The sequence below is a fragment of the Palaemon carinicauda genome, chromosome 23 (genome assembly GCF_036898095.1).
Source record: "Palaemon carinicauda isolate YSFRI2023 chromosome 23, ASM3689809v2, whole genome shotgun sequence".
NCBI classification, from domain to species: domain Eukaryota; kingdom Metazoa; phylum Arthropoda; class Malacostraca; order Decapoda; family Palaemonidae; genus Palaemon; species Palaemon carinicauda.
Window position 1 is genome coordinate 100,850,296 of NC_090747.1, and position 16,939 is coordinate 100,867,234.

The following is a 16,939-nucleotide window of genomic DNA, read 5'->3' on the forward strand; positions in this document are numbered from 1 at the left end:
AAGATTTAAATCCTTAGGAACATAAAGAAACTATTGTTAATTTTTTTTTTTAAATAATACATCACGTAAATAAGTATGTATATGGCTTTGTTATTTTACGCAATAATTCGTCTGCCCCTCTTCTATTCACAAACGTTCTCCTGTTCCTACACTTCTTTATATATATATATATATATATATATATATATATATATATATATGTATATGTATATATATATAAATATATATATATGTATATATGTATATTTATATATATATATATATATATATATATATATATATATATATATATATTCTATCCAACAACTAATCTCTTATTGGGAGATTTACTAACTTCATGTCTAGTTTTTTAAATATTTATTGCCAAAAGATTCACCTGTTTTACAAATGTGACTGAATATATATTTTACAAAAAGAATAACTATATTCTCTATTATGATCATGAAAGCTGATTTAAATAAAAACAACATATGCCGCGAAAGGAAACATATTTCTCCTGGTCTTGACACCCCCCCCACAAAAAAAAAAAACACTCATATATCATTCGAACTTCTAAGTGAATTATATTCCCCTCTGAATGTTGCAAAGGATTGCATGATTAGTTACGAATACGTTATCACATATCAGAACAAATGCCTTATATATATATATATATATATATATATATATATATATATATATATATATACACTGTATATATAGATAGATAATAGATAAATAGATATATTTATGTATATATATATATATATATATGTGTGTGTTTGTGTGTGTGTGTGTGAGTGTGATACTCTATGTGTGTATTACATTTTTAAATTTTAATTGCAAAGAGAAAGTGCAAAAAGTGTTTGTTATCAGCAAATGGAATGCATATGTTAAAAGATATAATCTATTCCCATGCATTAATATTAATGTGATAGCCATCATTATAAAAATAGATTTAATTATTCATTGCCGTATAAAATCATATAAAAAATCGAATATTTTACATTTCAATCAATGCAATTTTTTTCTCAGTATTTACAGAGCCAGGAAAATGAACGGCACTGTTTAAACGAGTTCTGAAAAAGATATAAGAACCATTTCTTCTTCGTAATCATCTGATATATATTGAAAATGTCTTTCATATCTTCTCGTCTCCTTTGGTAAATTGAAAGCAATAAAAACTGAGAGATCTTATTCGTCTCTGTTACGTGATGGTGTTCAGAAAAATGGCGCTCATTTTCCAGCTATTTTCTTTCCTCATTGAGCTATTTTAATCATTGTTGGAGCCCTTGAGCTTACAGCATCTTGCTTTTCTAACTAGGGTTATTATTATTATTATAATAATAATAATATTAATAATGATGCTGATAATAATAACAATAATAATAATAATAATAATAATAATAATAATAATAATAATAATAATAATAATGATAATAATATGCTCATTTTCATACTATTTCCTTTCCTTTCCTCACTGGGCTATTTTAATCCCTGTTGGAGCCCTTGGACTTATATCATCTTGCTTTTGCAACTAGGGTTGTAACATTAATAATAATAATAATAATAATAATAATAATAATAATAATAATAATAATAATAATACGCTCATTTTCCAACTATTTCCTTTTCTCACTGTTGCAGACCTTGGGCTTATAACATTCTGCTTTTACAACTAGGGTTGTAGCTTAGATAGCTAGTAGCAGAAGTAGTAGTAGTAGTAGTAATAATAATAATAATAATAATAATAATAATGATGATAATAATATTATTAATAATAATAATGATGATGATAATAATAATATTAATAATAATAATGATAATAATAATATTAATAATAATAATAATGATAATAATAATAATAACGATAATAATAATATAATAATAATAACAACAACAACAACATCAACAATAATAATAATAATGATGGTGATGATAATAATAATAATAATAATAATAATAACAATAATAATAATAATAATAATAATAACTATTTTGAAAAATGGAATGGGCAAATATTTTAGCCACTTCAAATAAAATGCTCTCGTGTCCAGTTGCTAGATTTAGGTGTTGTGAATCTCTTGCAAATATTAGGATAAAGCTGAATACACACGGAAGTGAGGTACAACAGGATATTCTAATGTATGTTTACATAAACATACATAACATTTCTATATTGATCGTTTTACCGTATATGTCAAATTGATATGCACCATATAATTAAAAGTGATTTCCTATAATGATTTAATTTTTTTTTTATTTATGCAATGAAGGTCTAAAAAAACACCAAATAATTCAACTGAAAAAAATATCTCATTTTCAAATTTCCAGTTAAAGGATATTTTAAATATATTATTAGTAAGTTACTGTTTATTTAAAGGCACATATAATACATTAACCTAAATATTGCCTTATTCTAAGGATTTATGTTGTGTGTAAAGGAGAGAGAGAGAGAGAGAGAGAGAGAGAGAGAGAGAGAGAGAGAGAGAGAGAGAGAAAGGTCTCTTAGATATTAAAGATATTATTAAGAGACCTACGGTAAAAATATGGTTTGTAATCTTATTTACTAGAAATTTTCCATTATTAATACCACAAAAAAAAAAAAAAAAAAAAAAAAAAAAAAAAAAAAAAAAAAAACGAGAAAACATATAATAATGTTAGTAAGAATTTCCTTATCCCATTTTATTACAAAATATATTCACGTCTTCCTATTTTATTAGGTGTAATAACACTCCTGAGAGCATATTTATTTTTTAAAAATCGTAAGCCATACCAAGATTAAAAACATTGTACCTTATCAAAATAACTGTAACGTTTTTCAATTATGAGTCCCCCTTTATGGAAAAGGGTTTTAGTACATATATCCATTTTATTCTTGAGGTATAAAATTCCTCTTCAATACAATATTTCCTTGAAGGTTTTTCTTCAACGTGAAATTTCTAAATTTTCATTGTTTGTATTTCAACCGGTAAATATAAATTTTCCGTTCTTAACCCAATTGGTGGAAATCATAAATTTCCCTATACTGTTATAATTTAGCATTAAAAAAACAGTAAAATTCTGGTAACATTTATTCCAGGATTTTTACCGTTTTGAAAACGGTTATATTGACGTATAAGAGTAATATTACGGTCACAAACCCGTAAAAGACAACAATAAAGTAAGGTAAAATTACGGTCGCCTGTATTTTACTGAAATACGGTTGAGAACAGTATATTTTTACAAATAATTTCTAATAAAAATTACGGTTTTTTCTAACAGTGAACAGTAGAACAATTTACTAAAGAACTTTACATTACTGCGTATTAATACTTTTCATAGCAAGAGCAGATGAAAGACCAAATATTTTTGATATCATCAAAAAACCCCAATCACCTGTCATCATACACTTCGTTACCATATTGCCATAACAAACTGACGTTTCATTAGTCAGTATCGAGAATTTTGTATCTATGGTATGGTGAAATAATATTACTTTTACTTTAATCTTATAAATTGGCTATCGGTTTCGTAAAAAAAAAAGAAAAACAAAGGGAAAAAAAAACCGTTTCGTAAGTTCTATCTTGTTTTCTGAAGCACAAATAGCTATATGAAAATAAAAGGAAATGAATAAAAAAAAGTATTTTTTCTGATAAAGGAACTTTCAATTATATATATATATATATATATATATATATATATATATATATATATACATATATATATATGTTTCATACGAGCAACAAAATCATCTTTATACTGTCCGGAGGAAAATATTAAATTTATTCATAATAATTATGACGTAACAACAGTAGAGAACGATGAATATCCAAGCTATTATTAGATATAAAAGAAACGGAATTAAACATTAATAGAGAGAGAGAGAGAGAGAGAGAGAGAGAGAGAGAGAGAGAGAGAGAGAGAGAGAGAGAGAGAGATTCCTTGCATATTTCGCGGAAACAAGATAAAACATATTCGCAAAGCTATCAATTAAAATTAATATCTTTCTCTGAAATTTAAGGAAACAAAACATCGGATGATGATTATTACCAAGAGTATAAATATTGTGGTCCATAATCCCCAAAGATAAATGATGGGTAAAGGCTAATACATCTTAAACAGTGATCAAGTGGAATCTGCAATAGCAATATTTATGCACAAGGTTAGTGGAATATCTCTACTAATGTACAAGGATAAACAAATTTAGGAGATAAAATAAACACGACCATTTTTTTAGTTTTTGCTCACGTATGAGGATGAATAAATTCATGAGATGAAATAAACACCACGCCTGTGTTAATTTATACTAATGTATGAGGAATAAATAAATTTATGAGATAAAATAAACAAGATCACTTGTTTTAGTTTTTGCTCATGTATTAGTATGAATAATTCATGAAATAAAATAAACACGACCATTATGTTAAATTATACTAATGTATTAAGATAAATAAATTTATGATATAAAATAAACACGACCACTTTTTTAGTTTTTGCTCACGTATGAGGATGAATAAATTTCTGAAATAAAATAAACACGACCACTATGTTAAATTATACTAATGTATTAAGATAAATAAATTTATGATATAAAATAAACACGACCACTTTTTTAGTTTTTGGTCATGTATGAGGATGAATAAATTTATGAGATAAAATAAACACGACGCCTGTGTTAAATTATACTAATGTATGAGGATAAATAAATTTATGAGATAAAATAAACACGACCTCTTTGTTAGTTTTTGGTCATGTATGAGGACGAATCAATTTATGAAATAAAATAAACAAGACCACTATGGTAATTTATACTAATGTATGAGGATAAATAAATCTATGAGATAAAATAAACACGAAGCTTGTGTTAATCTATGCTAATGTATGAAGATGAATACATTTGTGAGATATAATAACCACGACACCTGTGTAAATTTATGAGATAAAATAAACAGACATTTGTTAATTTATTCTAATATATGAAGAAGAATAAATTTATGAGATGAAATAAACAAGACACCTATGTTAATCTATGCTAATGTATGAAAATGAATAAATTTGTGAAATGAAATAAACACGACGCCTGTGTTAATTTATACTAATGTATGAGGATAAATAAATTTATGAGCTGAAAAAAAAAAAACGACGCTTGTGTTAATATATGCTACTGTATGAAGATGAATAAATTTATGAGATAAAATAAACAAGACGCCTGTGTTAATCTATGCTAATGTATGAGGATGAATAAATTTATGAGATAAAATAAACACGACACCTGTATTAATCTATACTAATGTATGAGGATAAATAAATTTATGAGATTAAAAAAAAAACACGACGCTTGTGTTAATCTATGCTAATGTATGAAGATGAATAAATTTATGAGATAAAATAATTATATCATCTGTGTTAATTTAAGCAATCATTTAAGGATATATTAATTACAAGACCACAGTGTTAATTTACATTTTAGACTCGCCAAATTAAAAAAAAAAAAAAGGGGGGGGGGCCCTACTTCAAACTTCCGAGTATCCAACGCTTTCAAATATGCAGATCTGTAATGGCAGAAATTGATCAACACCACCTGTCAATCAGTTAGGTCCTCTGTATGATTGCCATAACTCAAAAGGCAATACCGCCTAGCAAGGCAATTTGAGCAAAGGCAATCCATCACTTCCTAATTCTAAAAGCTTAATCGACAGGTAATTTAGTTAATAGATTACCTACATCGGATATAATTACTTCGCCTTATAAACGTGACGTCTAAAAGACCTGATTTGCAATAAATTAAATACTACTCGGTGTCAGGACATTTGGTAGAAAGGTGGGATGGATAAATTTCAAAGGCCTAGCAATGAGTTAATTTGGAGTATCCTCTATTCTGAAATTATTATGCTAAATGTGTCTGGTGTATGTATGTATCAAACACACAAACATACACACGCGCGCGCACACACACACACACACACACATATATATATATATATATATATATATATATATATATATATATATATATAAAATATATATATATATATATATACAGAGAGAGAGAGAGAGAGAGAGAGAGAGAGAGAGAGAGAGAGAGAGAGAGAGAGAGAGAGAGAGAGAGAGAGAGAGAGAGACATTTAATCAATTAAAACGTATAAAAGGCTTTCTATCTTAATAATAACTATTATAACTGAACCAATCTATTTGATTGGTATTATCATCATTAACACATTAATACCCATATCGATATTTGTATCCTTCATCCTAATAATAATATTAATCATAAGCATTAATATCATGTTTACTTACATTCTAATATTCAATACAATCAAAACACAAAATACCATTATGATCAATAAAAACAACATTAATAAATTGCACTGATACATTTCTCCATTAACCCGTAATCTCATCTTCCACATCCTTACCCACGAAGTTTCAGGTTGCGACCTCGAGTCTGCGAAATCTCCTCTGTCAACATATTACCCGGAAAAATCTTCTCGTATTGAGGCGTTCCCGGAGATAGATTTCCGTCTTTTTGCAAGCTCCGTTGCGACATGTGTTTATGCAAAGCTCTCGAAAGGGGGCTGATGAATGGTCAGACTTAAATGAGGGGCGAGGTTTTGATGAATGACCCAAGCTGTACTATGGTATTTCACTGTCTTGGGTTAGACTTATTTTGATTAGGGAGGTACACTCACGAACAGTATTCTAACTGTTTCCTTATTTCCTTTCCTCACTGGGGTATTTTTTTCTGCTATTTGTTTTCTGTTCGAGTCCTTGGGCTTCTAGAATCCTTCTTTACCAACTAGTTCTGAAATAGTCGGTTAACTGAACCCTTTAAATGAAGCTAAAAAAGATTCTCTCATTCTTGATGGTTTATCATTAAATGCTAGTGTACGCTACCCGTCTAAATTGACGCCTAAATATTTAGATACATATGCACGCATACAAAACCCTCTCACCAGGGTATAACTACTCAGTCTCCCCCGTGTCACAAGGACGGGGAGAGCTCAACGTGACCAGAAATATACACACACACACACACACACACACACACACACACACACACATATATATATATATATATATATATATATATATATATATATATATATATATATATACACATATTTATATATATACATATATATGTGTGTATACTGTATCATATATATATATATATATATATACTGTATATATATACATACATATATATATATATATATATATATATATATATATATATATATATACACACACACACTTGCTCTGTATTATATAGGGAAGATTTGAAAGAAAAAAAATATTCTCATACATAAACATTCATAAGCACGAAGTAATCATAAATATAACTGATAATATCAATTTTAGGTTTGGCTTATTAAGAATTCTTATTCATCCCAGTCACCATACATTAAACGAAGCAGGAAAGGAGACCTTTCTATGGTCATTTTAAGTAGCTCCTCAACGATTAGCTGAAACAAAATCAAAGACTACCAAAGAACAAAAGACTAAAGATATGGGGGACGTCATGGTTAAACTGTTTTAAGAGTCCTTTATGTAGGGAATTAATCAATGCAGTCCCCTTTCACAACGCTTTTTAAGGGAAAGGACCAAAGAGAAAGTTTGAGGGTTTTCAGATTATAATTAGGCTATATTTTTTTCTTTTTTTTCTTTTTTGACGCGACATCAAAGAATTGGTTAAACACTTTAGGAGAAAATGTAAAAGAGCCTTTTCCTTTTTTTCTTGTGGCTTCAAACTGCGAGTAAATTGTGTGTTTATATATATATATATATATATATATATATATATATATATATATATATATATATATATATATATAGTGTGTATATACATATGTATAATATACATACATACATACTTATAGAGTACATATATATACATATATATATACAAATGCATAAACACACACATATATGTTTGTACATATATACTGTATGTGGGTGTGTGTGTAGAGAGATAGAGAGAGAGAGAGAGAGAGAGAGAGAGAGAGAGAGAGAGAGAGAGAGAGAGAGAGAGAGAGAGAGATGCTTAGTGTTTAAAAGTATTTACATAATTACGGTAAAATGACGTGACACTAAGGTCACAGAGACTCTGGAATTATATTCAATGGTATGAAAATACTTTAGAAAAAAAACAACACAATTTCCTTCTCTAACTCAGATCAAACAGAAAACAGAGGAAATTGTGGCCAGGAAGCTGTTCACAAACAAACAAACACACACACACACAAACAAACACACAAACAAGGGCGAAGATATAACCTCCTTCCAACTTCTTTGGCGGAGGTAATCATATTCCCAATCAACTTACATAAGAAAGCACACAAGCAAATTAAATATATTTACGCTTCTTTAAGTTGTAATATCGTAAGTGAATTAGCATACGTAGTCAAAAAACATATTTCTCACTCGAGTAACTTTTAAAAATATATTCCCACTCAACTTACAAAAAGAAGCACACAAGCAAATCAAATATATCTATGCATCCCTAAATTGTAAAATCGAAAGTGAATCAGCATACATAGTCAAAAAACATATTTTTCACTCCAGTAACTTTAAAAAAATATTCCCACTCAACTTACTTAAAGAAGCCCACAAGCAAATCAAATATATATATGCTTCCCTTAGTTGTACTATCGCAAGTGAATTAGCATACGTAGTCAAAAAACATATTTTTCACTCCAGTAACTTTAAAAAAATATTCCCACTCAACTTACTTAAAAAAGCACACAAGCAAATTAAATATATCTAAGCTTCCTTAAGTTATAATATCGAAAGTGAATTAGCCTACGTAATCAAAATTCCTATTTTTCACTACAGTAACTTTAAAAAAAAATATTCCCATTCAACTTACTTATAGAAGCACACAAGCAAATTAAATATATCTATGCTTCATTAAGTTACAATATCACAAGTGAATTAGCATACGTAATCAAAATTCCTATTTTTCACTAGTGACTTAAAAAACAAAGAAAAAAATGGAAAAAGGCAAGCAAGCAAACAAGACGCACCACCTCGAAAATAAGAACAGTCAACAGAGCATCGAGGCAGCTTCTCACACCAAGTTGGCTGCTCTCTTCACTCGACTTCAATAATCTCGGGGACGAGAGCAGGTAGCTATGGGGATTGATTTTCATGTTAGGGTGACTTTCCCGTCCCTACGGCTGGGGATGTCGACTCTATGGTGGTGCTGAGCCGGGTGACAGACAAATAATCCTCGAAGGGAGTAATTAAGGGACGATACAGCCTTGTTGCCAATTAATCTTATTTAGACAGGCTCCAAGAGGAGAAGGAGGGAGAGGGAGGAGGAGGGAGGTGGGACTGGAGGGGGACCCTTCATATTTGAGACATTTCGGGTTTGCTATTGGGAAGGTCTGCTAACCATGAATTCGTATTGAAATTATTGATTGAATTAGTTCGTGTCGCAATCGCCGAAATAGGCCATGGGAACCAAAGGTAAACAAAAACAGAATGTATAAAAATAGAAGTTTAAAATAGTTGTTTTAAAAGAGTTGTTAAAATAGTTGTTTAAACTCCTTTATCAGAAAATACAAGTTTATGCATCACAAAACATACTGCATTAGTTTCCAAGCTAAGCAATGAATAAATAAACATAAATTTTAAAATTAATATAAATTACAAATTATTTATCAGGAATACTCAAATACCAGACAAAATAGAGCAACTAGAGATTTCAAACCTCCGCCAATGAAGATTGTCAGCGTTTTACTCAAGTCTACGGACCCGGCTTTCCCTTTTTCACATGTTGACCGTGAAGGAATCTACTGTATTATAATAATAATAATAATGATAATAACTATAATAATAAAAATATCAATAATAATAAAAACAGTAATAAATAATGATAATAATAATAATAATAATAATAATAATAATAAAAATAATAATAACAATAAATAATAATAATAATAATGAAAATAATAACAACAACAACAACAACAACAACAACAACAATAATAATAATAATAATAATAATAATAATAATAGATGTAGTATTAGTAGTAGAATTAAAATGATTTACAAAATGAAACTTGAAACATATCAGTATACCATAATAAATAAAGATAAAACTGTAACCCTCTAATGCTGTCATGCTTACTTTATCATCATTATTCTTCGTTGTGCACATTAAACCAACACTGAAGTAATTAATGTGAGGGAAACATCCAAAACAATTAATAAATTAGTAAAAAATAAAATGTTTAATTTTTTTTTTAATTCGATATTCGATATTTTAGAAAAGGAAGGAAAGAGAAAAGCAAAGAATTAACAGTCCTAAAACCATAAACTACAAGTTAAATTATTAATATTGCCATGATTCACGTAGTAGAGTTTTAAAGAAAGGATAAAATATTCGAAAAACCGACAAGGTTTTCATCGAACTTTTGAGAAAAAGTTTTAAGTCGTTGGAGACATTAGACCTCTAAGTAACACTTGAAGTTACTAAGAAACAAGTAGTACTTCAGTCAAGTCTCTCTCTCTCTCTCTCTCTCTCTCTCTCTCTCTCTCTCTCTCTCTCTCATATAATGTGGTTAATTATATTCATGGAGTATAAATAGGGAAATGAAATAACTACAACATTTTATTTTAATCATTAATTATTTCTCTTGTAGTTTATTTATTTCCTTATTTCTTTTCCTCACTGGACTATTTTCAATGTTGGGACCGTTGAGCTTATAGAATGCTGGTTTTTTAACTATGGTTGTAGCTTAGCAAGTAATAATAATAATAATAATAATAATAATAATAATAATAATAATAATAATTAATTATCAACCAGAAAACAGACAAGTCATTCGAAGACCAAATGAGACACACTACTAGGGTTGTAGCAAGTAAAAATAATAATAATAATAATAATAATAATAATAATAATAATAATATCAAATGAGACAGACTAATCCTGAAAAAATACATAAAACCTAAGTCTGAAATAGAATGAAGACGTACTCTGAATACGCCCTTGAGGAGGCCCCTTCTCCACCCCCATCTTCAGTGCCTCCTTCCTCCTTCTCAATGTAACCGAGAGAGAGATTTGGACTCCCTCATCAACCTCTTATTCGCTTAGTTGGCAACAAACAAAGGGTGCTGATTGGATGGGTAAACGAGACACACTGGGGTAAGGGGCAGAAAGAAAGGTGGGGGGGGGGTTAATGGAGACTGGTGCCCCAAGAGGGGGGTGGTGTGACTTGAGAAGAGAATTGGGATGGTTTTTAACATAGTGAAAATGGAGAAAAGAAAAGGGATTGGTAGTAAAAGGTGTTTGTGTGTGTGTGTGTGAGAGGGTTGTGTAATCAGTTGAAATGGCTGGAATTTACACACACACACACACACAAAAAAAAAAAGTTTGAAGACGTTAGTTATGACCATTATTTCAAACATCTTTTATAATGTCCTTCATTTCAATTACATTAATATTGAAAATATTAACTGTGATGATAATTTAAAACTCAATCCATCCTTATATGAATGAAACTTATGAATGAATGATTGAATGAATGAATGAATGAATGGTAATTATCTGACATCATAACATCGTTGTACGAGGAAGGTTCATTCAATGTGATGTTATTACCTCCCCCAACGAAGTTGGAAGAAGGTTATGTTTTAAACCCTGTTTGTGTGTATGTGAGTGTGTTTGTTTGTGAACAGCTTCCAAACCACAATTTTAATCGCAGAGTAATGAAACTTGCAGGGCTTAACTGTTATGTAAAAAGCTGGAAATGATTAAATTTTGGAAGGTCAAGGTCAAAGGTCAAAATCACGGTCGAGCAAAAAGTCAAGAAATGAGCTGCCTCGGCAGAGGTCTGCGCCCTACTTAGTGCCCCTCTGGTTAGGAACGTTCTCAATAAGGAGATGGTTAAGTACACAATAGAAGAAATACAATCACTGCTTATATAGAGGACAATGTGATAACAATCCATTATGCCAGAGTATGTACAGTAAAGATAAAAACTAATCATCTTTATTTCTCGAAGCTAGTTTCTATGTAATCATAGAGTTCTCTTGCTTGAGGGTGCACTCGGGCACACAATTACATCGTATTTTTCTTGCTCCTTTTTTTTAAGTTTCATAGTGTATATACTGTATATGATATATTTATATTAATGTTATTACTGTTCTTAGAATATTCAATTGCAATGTTCATTAATTCTCCTGTACTTACATCTTACTTAATTTCTTATTTCCTTTCCTCACTGAGTTGTGTTCCCTGTTGGAGCCCTTGAGCTTATAGGGTTGTAGCTTAGCTAGTAATAATAATAATAATAATAATAATAACAACAACAACAACAACAACAATAATAACACCAACAACAACCACTACAATAGACCAATCAAAATAATCTATACGTATTAAAAGATTAGATCTTAAAATGTGTAATGATCATACCAAATATACCCTTTATCTTCCAGGATTTAACGCCAGCTAGTATCAACACCATTCAAACGACAGTGCGGAAACACTACTCTAAAGAACATAACCACTACAAATATTAACTCACCCTTTTCGATCAAAGCCCCAACTCTCAATTCAGGGTCTAAACATTTAAAGGTTTAAAGGTCGCTCAGGAATGGCAAAGGCAAGGGACAGTGACATTGCCCTAGCAAGTAGGACAATGCCCTAGAGACTGACCATATTTTATATGATCAGCGCCCAAGCTCCCTCTCCACCCAAGCTAGGACCAGGGAGGGCCAAGCAAATAGCTGCTGATGACTCAACAGATAGACCTATAGGCTCCCCCAAACCACCCAACCTTAGCTCACAAGGATGGTAAGGTTGCAGACACTAATGGCATTAACGAGATTGAGCGGGACTCGAACCCCCGACTGGCAAACACCAGGCAGAGACGTTACCAATCAGGCCACAACAACACAACATTTAAGGTAATTACCTTAGTTTGAGGTAATTTGCATGGTTTCAAAGTAATTTATAAGGTAATGATGAGATTTTGAGGGTAATTTCGGTTTTACTAGCTTCAAATTTAAGGAAATTGGAAAAGTATTAAGGTAATCTAAGGTAAAAAGAAGCAGCATTTACTGTAAAGGCCTATGCTCAAGTTTAAACCCTACTCGTACCAGAATTACATTACGGGATCCCAACGCAAGGGCCCGTGCCTTGCATAAGGCAAGGTAATCTTAAAGCAAAGCAGAATTATAAACACATAAATTACTTAAGTAACGAGAGGCCCTTCAGAAATGGAAACGATGGATTCCTCACAGTGAAATAAGCTCTTGTACATAATGCCTCGACTAATAAAATCCTACATCCACTTTTCGGCAAAAATGAGTCCAAGTCTTGTTGACTGAGAGGAGCCAGGTTCATCATATAAATGGGCCGTAGCCGTGAATCAGATTATACGTCTGTTAGCGTAAGCTCGTGTGATGCGAGTTACTGAGTAAGTTAATTCTCTCTCAGCTATACTAAAGAGGGATGTATCAGACAAAGTGGCATTAGCTTACATTCTTACAGAGTATCTTATGTAACCAGCTACACTTACATACTCACCTTTATCTAAGCAACATGTTCACCTACACCTGCACGTATACTTACATTTACATCTACACCTACATCTATATAACCAATAACGTAATCTTCATTATGGTTTTACCCGTAAGGTCATCTTCTGTAATTACTAATATTACGTCCTTGTCTTATGACATTTCACTAGATTGCACAACTAAAAAAATAGTGATAACCTTCAGCTAGAGATTCTTGCTACCTTTAAATGTCATTATTTATATTACATCACTGTGACGTCATTCCATCTGATTGCAATATGAAGAACAATACCTTAAGGTGGTGAGTGTTGACCCCAAAAAAGTCTCGTAAAACATGTTTCAAGGCCAGGGCCTAACACAAGACCCATTTGTGTTATTAATGAAACGCTTCATTAGAGTAATGCTCCGCTACACTTTTATTTAATGAAAGCTTTAGCAGCTCTTTGCAGGACAGTCAAAAGGCCTACAATGGGAGAGAGGTACCTCATGAGAATAGATAAAAAAATATACATATAAAAAATAAATCAAAATAAAACTTTGAATAATAAATTACATCAAGAATATAATTATTCAATTTCATACATGGAAAGAGGCCAGTAATAGGATAGCAGTACCTCGTGAGATTTAGAAAAAAAAAATATATAACCTAAACCAAAATTAAGCTCGGGATAAGAAATTACATAAGCATGTAATTATGATTTTTCATACATATAAAGAGGCCGACAATAGGACAGCGGTACCTCATGAGAAAGTAAAAATTAAATAAAAATAAAAAAATAAATCCAAATAAAATTCGGAATAAGAAATTACATTAAGCATGTAATTATTCGATTTCATAACATCTATTACTTTCATACATTGAGGAAGCTAATTACATTTCAGAATTATACGTTAATTTATGTTAATCTTATCTTAATGCCTCTTTTAGTGATGGTAAAGAGATTACATCTTCTGATCATATCTAAATCTTATTTCACAGCTCTAATTAAGAATCTCTTACTTATCACACGTGCAAAGGGAGGACAAAGAAACCGCTGGTTAAAAAGACTTGCCAGTTCGTAAAATTAATCATGGTCTTGATAAAACTATATTTCAGAATCACGTGTAGTTATGCGCATTTTTAATGATAAAGGAGATACAAAGAGGTAAAATACGTTAGGCACACACCATATGCAGTTGAATTCTTTACCTAAATATAGAAATAAATTCCTTGGCATTTCATTATAATAAATGATGGAATGAGGAAATTAAAAAGAAAATGCGGTATGATTTAGACATTCTCTTCCATCCAATTCACTTTGACTGAATATTATCATTATCAAAATTAATAGGTAAGCTACAACCCCATTTAGAAAAGCAGGATACTATAAGCCCAAGGACTCCTATAGCCAAAAAGAGCACAATGAGGAAATCAATGATGATAATGAATAATATTTGTTCATCCATTACTTAATGCAAATTCATCTTATCCTTTACAAGACAGGTCTCCCTGTCTTCCGTTTTGAATCATACTGTTCTCTTTTGACCCTAGAAACATCTTCAATCGGACATATCAATCTATACACCCCGACGGTATTTAAACATGTGAAGTGAGACAACAGAGTCACATGTTGAAGGTTCAGCCTCCAACTCGCCATATTGAGGGACCGCATTTCTAATTCAAAATTCTTGTTGAGAGAGAGAGAGAGAGAGAGAGAGAGAGAGAGAGAGAGAGAGAGAGAGAGAGAGAGAGAGAGAGAGAGAGAGAGTAAATTCTTGAAATAGAAGGATAGAGTAACATAATAGTGTATATTGTACATATTCCGAAACACTCAATATACTAGAAAAAACGAATAGTCAAAGAAATGGGGTTAACCCACAGTGATAACACAGAATATTAGTAGAACAACAGAAAAAGAAGGAAATAAACCATGTCCAAAAATGGTGAAACTAAAGTGCATTAACTATTCAAATATAGCTTATTAACAATGTACAAATTACGTGTTAAGTAGGAGGCTACAGCTTCTCATAAATACTTAAAAAGTTTCATCTCTCTCTCTCTCTCTCTCTCTCTCTCTCTCTCTCTCTCTCTCTCTCTCTCTCTCTCTCTCTCCAAGTTTTTGTAAAAGCTTTGAAGTTAATTAAAGCGCTAAAAGAAACATCAAAGAATGCTTTTAGTGTTCGTTTTTCTAAAGGTTTGAAAGTGGTCGCCTATAAAATAAAATAAAAAAAAAGTTAAATGAACATAAAAGAGCGTAAAAATTTACCTTTGAATTCTAAGGTCGGTAATAATAATAATAATAATAATAATAATAATAATAATTTTAATCATTTCAATAATAATAATTAGTTAAATCTCTGGATCTGTCTTGAGTCTGAAAGATGGAATATATAATTTAGGAGTCATTTCAATTTCTTACTATTCTCTTGGAATGACAAAGTTAGAACCAATGAATATGCAAAATATGAAACTAATATAATCATGGTACTTCAGAACTTTATGTATATAAATATATAAACTGTATATACAACAACAACAACAAGTGCAGCTTTTCCTAGTCCCCTGCAGTTTTTATAGTTTATATAGGAAACAATTATTTCAATATTGTTACTGTTCTTAAAATATTTAATTTTTCCTTGTTTCCTTTCCTCACTGGGGTATTTTCCCTGTTGGAGTCCCTTGGCTTATAGCATCCTGCTTTTCCAACTAGGCTTGTAGCTTAGCAAGTAGTAGTAATATACTAATTCTAACAATAATAATAATAATAATAATAATAATAATAACAATAATATTAATATTAATAATAATAATAAGAATATATATACATATATATACACATACATATATATACATACATATATATATATATATATATATATATATATATATATATATATATATATATATATATATATATATGCAATTCAGACATTTATGTCCCCACTAGTTTATGACTGCATATATTATGTCCCCACTAGTTTATGACTGCATATATTCACCTGTCTCTCTCTCTCTCTCTCTCTCTCTCTCTCTCTCTCTCTCTCTCTCTCTCTCTCTCTCTCTCTCTCTCTCTCTCAAAAGGAATTATTCATGCAAATTCTAACCCTTGTCTTAGTCCTAATTTAGGTTTGTAATTCTTGCAACATTCTTTAAAGGCAAACTTCTTGCAATAATTTAATTCTGATGGGTTAGCCACTTCGGGGCTTCTTCTGCCAGAATTTTCTTACATTATCATGATCAAGTTTAATCCCGTTCTTTGTAAACATAATTTTTTCCCATTACCCCGTAAGCCATAAATACTCGTTTCTTTATCTAGTATTATGATTATAATTTGAGGAATTTTTGGTATCTTTTAATACAATATTTTTATCAAATAGGAATTGCATTTTTATTCACCATTTATTTCGACTTTCAAAAACTTTTCTGTCATTCTATAAATATTTTTAATTTAAATTCTAGTTC